This window comes from Habropoda laboriosa, unplaced genomic scaffold (assembly GCF_001263275.1).
Source record: "Habropoda laboriosa isolate 0110345459 unplaced genomic scaffold, ASM126327v1 scaffold76, whole genome shotgun sequence".
Taxonomy (NCBI): Eukaryota; Metazoa; Arthropoda; class Insecta; order Hymenoptera; family Apidae; genus Habropoda; species Habropoda laboriosa.
In genome coordinates, this window is record NW_017100184.1 from 946770 (window position 1) to 956928 (window position 10159).

Genomic DNA, 10159 nt, shown 5'->3' on the forward strand with positions numbered 1-10159 from the left:
GGTGTGTCGCGCTCGGTTTTCTGTCCGATCGCCAAATCCAGCGAGTGGTTTCGCAACCGGCTAAAACGCTTTTGCCCGGTGACGCAATTTCATTGCCGCTTACGTGAATTTTTGGTGGGAACGTGTCTCCTTCGACGAGCAAAGAGCAAAGAACAGTGATCCGAGCAAACTCGGTTCGCGCAAAATCCGACCTTCCGAACAGCATCTTCCTACCGATCGAAGACGAAAGACCTTGCTTCGTAACAGAAAGATCGAACTGCTCGAACAGGAAGAGTACACTACGGTGGAAGATGTTATTGAAGTTGGTAAACATACTTATTTTCAAGCAAACACTGTAACAGAACACAGTCTAAGTCCTCTACGAGCAGACTGATTTGCATAGAGTAAAAGAGAAGAGCCGGTTTAGCTGTGATAAGTTCAAGGTCACGAGGAATATTGTCCCTATACTTAGTGTCACGATTAACGATCTCATTAACATTCCTCTCCGAGCCAGTAATCTCGTGAACGTTCCGACGGACCTTTATTTTTTATACCTTTGTACCACGCAGATCAGCTCCTGTCTTGGAACTTTACACCGTCCTTCCACCGTAAGTCCACGGGCCTTCTTCAACGAAGAGTTATCGACTGTTGGTCTACAATTTTAAATATTTCCTAGCGGAAGCGGACGGAGAGTGGGTTCGAGACTGTTCGACGATCTTGCCTTCTTCTACGGTGGAAACAATTCACCGTGTCTCGTTCCGATTTTCTCTCTTTATTTACGTGGTTTATTTTCTCACGCGGTTATTTCGGCTCGAGAAAACGTGCATGCTAATAAGTAGAGTAGACAAAGTTGCTTGTTTAATATTCGCGAATGTTTTCCGGGGTTTCCGCGATATTTCACACTTGCCCGTTTACACGAGGAATCCCCTGAAAGGTTATGCAATTGAGGGATTCGTCGTCGGGACATTTGGTTTAACTTGGCCGTAAGAAAATTCGACCAGGTCATTTCTCGCGAGTAATTTTCACTCGAGTGCGAACAGGAAATTCTTATTGAGGACGGAAGCACCGTTTTTGCTTTCAATCGTCAACTTTTGCTCCCTATTGTTATCGAGTTAAATTTCGTAAAATTTGTATTATTAATATTACATGATCGAACATTACACGGGAAATTGAGTTGGTCGGAGGGCAAGAGGAGTCATCGAGCGGAAGTGAAACAGAAGAAAAGCAACGCAATAGCCAGATTTGCAGGCTGAAATTTATTACACGACAACGCTCCCGATTGCTGCAACTTTCCGATTGCTAATTGAAAGAAGTGGCCGAACAGTGAAAGACAAGCGAGAAACCTTTCATAACTGACACGACGAAACAAGGAGAAAATCACAGCGTACACACTCTGGAATTGTCAATGGGCAATAAAACGGAAGTTGATCTCGGACGGAAACGATGTTAACCACAGTGCTCAGAACTGATTCTATCGCCATCCCGTCACGGTTCCACACTTTTTCCATTTACCATTATGCAATAACCTCTTAATAACAACGTTCGGTGAAATAAGAGTGAGAGAATTATCCGCGACCTTTGCAGACCAAGAAAATATATCAACTTGTAATATGCATCGTAACCGAGAATTTTTTCGCACGTAACTTCACCTAAACACACTTCGTACAAGCACGGACGGTCTTCGCCCAAGAACAGTCAACGCGCGCTGATATTTCTAGATGTGACACGGCACCCGAGTTAAGCTAGGTTCTTTCCCAATTTTCACACACCGTGCTCAAAATGTTCCCCATCGCTGCTCTATAACGTGTGAATCTTCTAAAAGTACTCACGAATTTTGCTCCCGCGGATGACAAAACCATCCGAGTGTGTTCGATCCTCCGTCTTCGGACCAGTCTATTTCCCTTCCTTCGATGTTCTCACGAATGGAACAGCGTGGATAGCGCAGCGTAGAAGGACGAAACCACCTGTACAAATTCGTAAACGTTTGAAGAAGCTCACGCACTGTTATCACGACGCGTCTGTAAGCAGTGGAACGGGTGTCACACGCGGACCAATTGCCCGGTCGAGGAAGAATTCAAGAGGAGTTCTCGCGTTTTCCACATGGCACACGACCCAATTCGTCGATCTTACGTAAGCGACAACATTGAGTCATTCATGCTCAGCTGATCGCAATGCGCGCGCGGCCGCAATTAATGCTCGTTTATCCGGCACTTTTCGTTTCGCAGAAACTCACGGGGGGGATTACTTTCCGTATGAAAATAATCGTACGAGGGTCAATAACCCCGTTTAATCGTTTCGAAGTTATCGTTCCTCGTCTCTCTCGATTAAAGTGCGTCGTTTCTGCAGCTCGTAAAAACGAGGAAATTTTCGCGAGGTACAGGCGAGAGAGAGAGAGAGAGTGGAGTTTCATTATCGGATTGATTGATAAGAGAGATGGTCGATGGCCGAAATATACGGCCTTGGCCTACATTGTTTCCACCGAGTTCGGGACATCAAACGGGCGAAAAAATCGAGCGTGAGCGTGGATAGTACGTTGCACAACGGTAGAAACGTGCCTACGATCTTCTTTCCCGGCTGGTGGCTTTAATGGAGCGATTCGTACCGTTTGTGAATCGTGATTAATGCGATTCGGTATGCTCGACATTGTGTCCCGTTTTTCAGCCAGCTGATGGATCGCGCCTCGAGGCCTCCTGACCTACATTATTTTTCGCAACTCGGCCCACCTTTTTCCACAAACACACAGAAAGAGAGAGAGAGAGAGAGAGAGAGAGAGAGAGATTCGGTGTACCGCGTATTCCAATTTTTCGTCTCGAATCGATGATCGTCTAGCAGTCCTCGAAGGAATCACTGGAAAACCCGAGATTTCGCGGAGAGGACACATAGTTGGGTTGAAAAAGGGAGACACAACGGTGGATCGTTGGAAGAAAAATAATGGTTTAGCCAGTTCAATAATCGAGGCTCCTCCTCTGCTCCCCGATTACGTGGAAACGGTTCGCGCAGGGGCACCGAGAGGAATTTCTCATCGAGCGGGCTATACCGACGAAGCCCGGCCCATGCCGCGGGAGAAAGTTTCGGCATAGACGGGGAATTACACGCCGACGAAATAATCTTTCGCCCGTGCAAATACGGCTAGCCGCAGCTACGTCTAACGCGGTTCATTAAAACGCAATTACGTTTGCCAGGAGGTAATTCGAGTTTTCGATAGCGATCGCCGCCCGCGCTCGATGATTAGCCAAAGTGCCTCTGGTGATTCTTCGAATGGCTAGATCGAGAAGACTTCGTATAGAGAAGAACGGCACGGTCCAATCGAGATGAAAGCTTCGCTGCTTTTTGACCGATTTTACGTAATTAAAATGGAGGAAAACGAAGGAACACGGTTGAATTGGAGTAAAGAAACTATTCGATAGTTGAATTCCGCCTTTCTATTAGAGTTGCTTAATTCGCGATTGAATTGATTTTGTTCCGGTGGCGGATCAAGCAGAACCAAGGGAAAAGGGTTGAGGAGAGAATAAAACGAAAAGAGAAAGAGAGAGGAGAAAAAAAAAAGGAATTTCACGTAGTTTTCGGTTCCCAGGTGTATATGTACAGGTACCTCTAGAAAGCCTCGCTGTGGGGAAATATCTGCAGGTATACGCGATTGGAATGGTCATGGGATCGGTATGAACGATCGACTGGCCACGAGCGTCAAAATTCGATTTTGTAAAAACCTATTGAACTCTGTCATTTCTGCTCCATATATCTTCCAAGCTAACATACCATCGTGTTACAACACTTTTCCAACTGTTTTTCATCGAATACTCATCGCGATTTCCAATTACCCTCTTACGCAGCGTGTGACGAATCTAATTACCAATCGAATCCATATATGGAACGATCGATTACATGGAGGAATTCGAACAAATCGCAACATTCTTTCGCCTCCCTTCTGCACGTTCAAAGAAATCTATAAACACAACGACGCCAGACACTTTCCCCCGGTGACATTCTTATCAGCCTTTCTTCTGGACTCGACGTTCCGGAGTTAATCTGATCGCAAGAACGCCTAAGGAGATCCCCGACTGACGCTCGTAAATTTCTATTTCCATATCGTTACGTTTCCATGACGTATTTACGTTTGTACAATTAGTCGCGGCGTGCGTTTCCACCGCGGCTGTGGCCGCTTCAGGATCGTTCAATCTCGCGATCGCCAGGTAAACAAAATTACATAATTCGGTCTAGGATGAGCGTGACGCGGTCGGATTTCGTGCCACTTTCGGCCTCATAAATGTTGAAACGTCCTCTATTGTCACGAAATTGGTCAATACCGTTCTACTCTTTATCGACTTTCCCCCTTTCGATTTTCCTAACGATCCACGACCACATACGAAGGTCACGTGCGGCGAACTTGTTCGAATTCTTGAGTTTCTCTTAACGATTTTCACGGTTTCGGTAAGTACATCTGGGAATTTCGTAAGTGGTGCACGCGCGATTTTCGAATCTATGTAGGATGTAACGCGGCTACTTCGTATTCTCGATATCGGCCGTGTTACGGAAACTCGTCCTTGGTGAATTGAAGGATAATATGCGTCATTCACTGTAATTGCTACAATCTCGATTGCAAGAGATCTTCGTCGCGAGGTTGATTAAATTTACTGAAATTTCGCTAAATAACGCGGTCTTATCAGATAGACAATTAACGCATCGGTCTTCTGCACGCCAAGTACACAAACAAACATCCGTACGAATGATTAAGAACGTCACGATTATGTATGAAATGTACTTTGAATCCTTCAATTTGCAATTGAATATGACAATATTACTTGTGGGGTTAATAAAGCCATGAAAGTTCAGTATGTCGAATGTTTTATTTGCTTCACAGGAATAATAAGAATTTCAAAATATGTATTTATCACGCCGTGCCATTTTTCTCGAATATACACATTTCGAGATATTCAACTGTCTACATTCCTTGATACTTTAAACGCCATTGTGATACACCTAACCTTCTCGTATTCCTATTCACACGTTTCTCAATCGATTTGACACATTTTTGCCTAATTTCATCTTGATACAAACGTAATCACGACATATGTACACGATTCGAATTGATACGCGAGCAATTAGCCCTGTAAATAAATCGTAGGTTAGGTGCGGTTTGTACACGCGGGCGGCAAACCACGTGCACCTATCAGACACGAACCGTTGTTCCACGAATGCCAAGCGGGTTGCCTTCGAGAAGGGACACACGATTCAGGCGCCGAACCGCCGCGCAGCATCGATGCCACGAGACGCGAGCACGCCTAGATCATGGTGTCTGGAACGCCGGTATATTGGATGATCAGCTGATCGAAGGAACGCTACTCTACTCACCTGGTGGCGTGCAACCCGGAACGAGAAGGCAGACTTCCACACTTGTTGCGCCACGTCCTGTGGCTGTGATTCGTGTCCTTCCGGTTTCCTTACTTCCTGCACGTCGATGGAAGCCGCAGTTGACCGAGACACGAGTTACGGTATTCCACGCCGGCCCGGTCTTTCGATAGATCCGGTTAAAAATATATACAGGGCGGGGCTCGCCGGAGATACTCGACCACGCTCGATGATTTTTCCTCTTTCTCGCCGCGTGGTACTCTCGCTACTCTCGTACCATGTGCACACGGGTACACGGTATCATCCTCGTCTTGCTGCGAAATCGCACCGTATCTCCTTCGTGCTCCCGTGACGTCCCGCCGGTGCACTATGTGCTTCGTCGTTGCGCTGAGAACCGCCGGCAGGCTCGTGCGCTGAGAACTGGGGGCCCGTGCTACCAACACGAAATGTTTCCTTCAACCGAGGAATTGGAAAAAAAAAAGAAAAGAAAAGAAAAAACGTTAAATGCGTATTAACGTCCGAGGCGTGCGGTGAAATCACGAGAAGTTTGGAATTTTATGCAGTTACGTAATTAACAAGATCGATCGATAACAATCTTGATGTTTTCATTTCTATGTTATGTGCGTTTTGATGTTGCGAAATTGTTACGAACCAGGGTATATACACGTGATTATCGTGGGAAATTAATTGAATTACTGTTGCAAAATATAAGTTTTTCGTGTAGAATGATATTCTATCGTGGCGAAATACGCTTCTACTTTCGTTGCGACACGGAATACTTTCTTTCGTAGAAAATTGTCGGTTACGTAAAAACGGATCGACTGGTCAAGTGGACGCGGGAGATGTTTGCAGAAAAACCATCGTTTTTTCTTCCAATGGAACACCGTAAGTCTGTTCTCAAGGTACGCACCTGTGTGTTGCCTGCGATCTGTGATTCTTTACACTGTAGCTAGACGCGTGGTTTTTATGGCGTACCGTATTTGAGTATATCGACGCAGTGTTATTTTGAAAGTTGCTCGAGAACAAGATTTATTCAGTTTCTTTTATCTGTTTCTTAAATATGCCTTAAATTATGATTTAATCGATGTGCATATCAGTTTATTTCTTTCCAAAGGGATAATGTTTCTCTATGTTGCAATTATATATATGTTTTCAAATAGAAGCGTTCGCCAGATAAGAACGAGTACTTACCGTGTGTTCGAGATAAGAATAGTGAGTACATAAATTCTGTACATAGAATACGAAAAAGTGGAAGATAACAAGCACAAGTTTTCTTTGCAATTTATACGGTACGTTATATTACGCGGCGTATGATTTCGTTTTCGATACGATAAATTAAAGATTTGGAATAGTAAGTACTCACGTGTGTTGTGGAATTTCAATTATTGTTACAATCGTACTTTCGATCGTGAATTTTGTATTTCGACGGAGGATACCATCACTGAACTACCACTTGTTCACTATTAACTGCGTTGCACGAAGATTGATAATCAATAATGAACGTTACGCGAATGAGAGACACAATTTGAATTATAGTTTGTATATGGTATTGCGTATAATAGTAAAGATTGATATTTCGGGAAAAGAGATTTTTCACTGCCACGTCTCTATGTGACACGATACACTGTTCTGTTCAAACAGTCAACCATGACATGTAGATCGATAATTCGATCATGCGAAAAAATTCGATTCAATTATCGAATCCTATCAAACTATCCTTAGATCGATCGAAGGAAGCAAATAATCGAATACTCAAGAATATTAGATGCAAAATGATATTGAAATGATTTTTGTACGAATTTTACGTGGACACAACGTTGAAAAATATTATTTTTAATTTTGTAAATAATGCAATTGCAAGAAAAAGACGTTAATCGAATAAAGTTTTTCCATATTTTGGTAAAGGAGTGATATTTAATATCGATGTATCGATTTAGGGTCGACCTGAATCTCAAATTTAAATTCACGAACCTAACCTGACAAAATTGTAACGAGCAGCTTATTTTCTTATAAAAATATGAAATTATCATAACTTGCCGTGCACGGTGCCGTAGAAATTAGTATCGATTTATCTTTCAAGAATCAAATTTTTTTTAATATTCGAACATTATCATAATCTAGCAATATTTTATCGATTGTTCGTTAAGTTCTCACGTGTAATAAATTTCACAAGAAATCGTGAGATTGCAAATATCGGTAATTTATGTAATTCCATGGGAGAAAAGCATTCGTTTAATATTGTATGCGTTTTACGTCTTAGTAAATGAACAAAATATAGGACGAATTGCTAATGAAATTCGTGTGTCAATAGGTCGTTGAATTTCGCTGGTCAATGTCGTCATTGTAAACATGAACTACATAAATATGAAGCATTAAACGCGAATTGCTTTTTCATTAGATTTTAAAGAAGCTTGACAATGTGAACTACTTATAAACATATACTCCAGGACTCTGTAATCTCGTGTATCCACGCATATCAATAAATGTTTCGCTGATTTAGGTTGTTTTCTCAAAGAAAAAAAAAAAAAAGAAAAAAAATCTTTCAGTGTATTTTGTTCAGCAATTGTACAGGGGGTGTGTGTCGATCATCAAATAAAAGGACACCGATTTTCCCTGTGTTCATGGCTGAAGGCAACTCGCTCCTTTTAAATTCACTTTATTCTCGTGTAATTCTCCCCAATTATGTACAAAAATATAATGAGAATCAATAATCATTACAGAGTTCGTAACATTAGGTAGGTACATGACAATGTGTGTGCTCTTGCCTCTGTGTGAACTCGGCTTGTGACACCTTTCACGAGACTGAACAGATTTATGTCCTTTTTTTTGTTTTTATTTTCTTCAAAGTGAAAGACGATCGACCATCCTGACTTATGTGTTCATGCGCGTGTAATCTCTTTCCTTTCCTCTACAAAACTCGTTTATTTTGGTGTCGTGTGAACTCGGTGTTTTTTTTTTTCTTTCTTTCGTTTGACTTTTCGTGTACATTATGTGTACGCGTGCAGAAAAATAAAAAATTGGTTGATAATAAGTCCGGTTCGAATTGCATTTGCATAGAAACGTGAAATATTGCATAGAAATAAAGAGAAAAATTAAATACTTTCCTTGACCATTGCACTGGAGGCTAGCCTGAATATATTTGTACATCGTGATCTTATGGAAAATAATTCTGAAGTTTAATTTGCGCCCGTAGTTAGCTTCATTAATTATAGGATTAAGAGTTCAAAGTCGAAACCAGAACAAGACGTCAGAATAATTTTACAAAAGAGTACGTTGCACGTGTCAGCCTCGAACAGTATGAATTGCAAAAAAAAGAAAAACAAAAGACAAGCCTCTGTTCGTGAAAGTCTCACGGAGCCTTGAGGAATATTTTTTATCGAATAATTGTATCGCTAGATCTATAGTAATAGTCGTCGAAATTTCGTTAGAAAAGTGCATGGTTTAGCAGAAAGGTATTACTCGCACGCGTCCGTTTTTAGAAAAATACGAAACTTGTACATTGAGAAGCAGCCTTTTCCTTTTTCTGCGGTTTAATCGAAAAGGAACACGAATTAATATGCTTTGATCACCACGGTCGATCGTGTCGTATTTCTGAACCGTTAGTAATAAATGACACCTTTGTACACATGCATTGATGAAACATTACGAACTTCAGCTAAGAATGTTCTATCGTCGTGTCTCGACGACGACGCGACTTATTGTCCTCATTGACAGACACGACACGACAGAATTATTTTACTCTTGTTTCTTCTCTTCGTTTTCCAGAACGCTTTGGTTTCTCTTTTCTTTTTTTTTTTTTTATCTTTGCGAGACTTTAACAGGTGCGAAATTGCTTTGCTTTCTATGCTAAGGGTATATCTTTACAAATATGTCGATAATGAAATATCAAAAATGAAAAAAAGGACCGATCACACAATGCGTTCGTGTAACATATCGGTTCGCAGGTATTTGCAAAAGTTGAGAATTGTATATAATCACTGGGAACAGAATTTATACGTTTTGACGAACTTACACGTATTAAAAAAGTGAAAAAAGGACGAGCGATTTTTGACCGATTGTGTATGAATTATGACGCTACAATGTACTTGAATCGTAGCTGGGAATAATACATCTGTACGATTTTTCTTCTGTGAAACGGAAGAGGTCGGACGAAGGAGTCAAACATTTTGAGCGTAGAAGGTGTATATAAAATTATTTCGCTAAAATCGTAACTCGAAGATCAATTCCTCTGTACAACACTTTGGAACGAGCGTGACAAGGATCTAAGCGGAGCCCTTGTCGACCTGGCGACGAAAGAAATTGTGTATCGTAAAAACCTAATGCACCAGAAGTAACGAAATTTGTTTGTCGAGATCTCGGGAATAATATTTGCACGTTTTTTTTTTTGTTTTTGTTTACGACTACATTAACAGTCTTGTTGACGTTATTTTCTCTTACTTCATTTTATTATAAACCACTTTTCACTCCCTCTCAAATATTTCTCTAATACGTTATTAAAACTTGGCAATAATAAATTTTTCAATATATGAATACTTTCACAAGAAAGCACGTCTTTTGACACCATTAACGGCAACGTTCTCTTCTTCTTCTTTTTTTTCGTTTTTGTTTTTTTTTCTTTTTTTGTTTTTTTTTCTTTTTATTAATGCGATCGATCTATTTCCTTGTAAAAATATACAACATTAAATTTATAGGATCGAATTGATTTTTTTTCCTCAGATTTTTTTTATTTCTGTGCGGTCATAAATAAAAACCTTCATCTTTCCGTAATAGGAAGAGTACAAAAGTTTGTAACCTTAACAAGAGAATTTTTTTTTTTCTTTTATATAATTCCTAG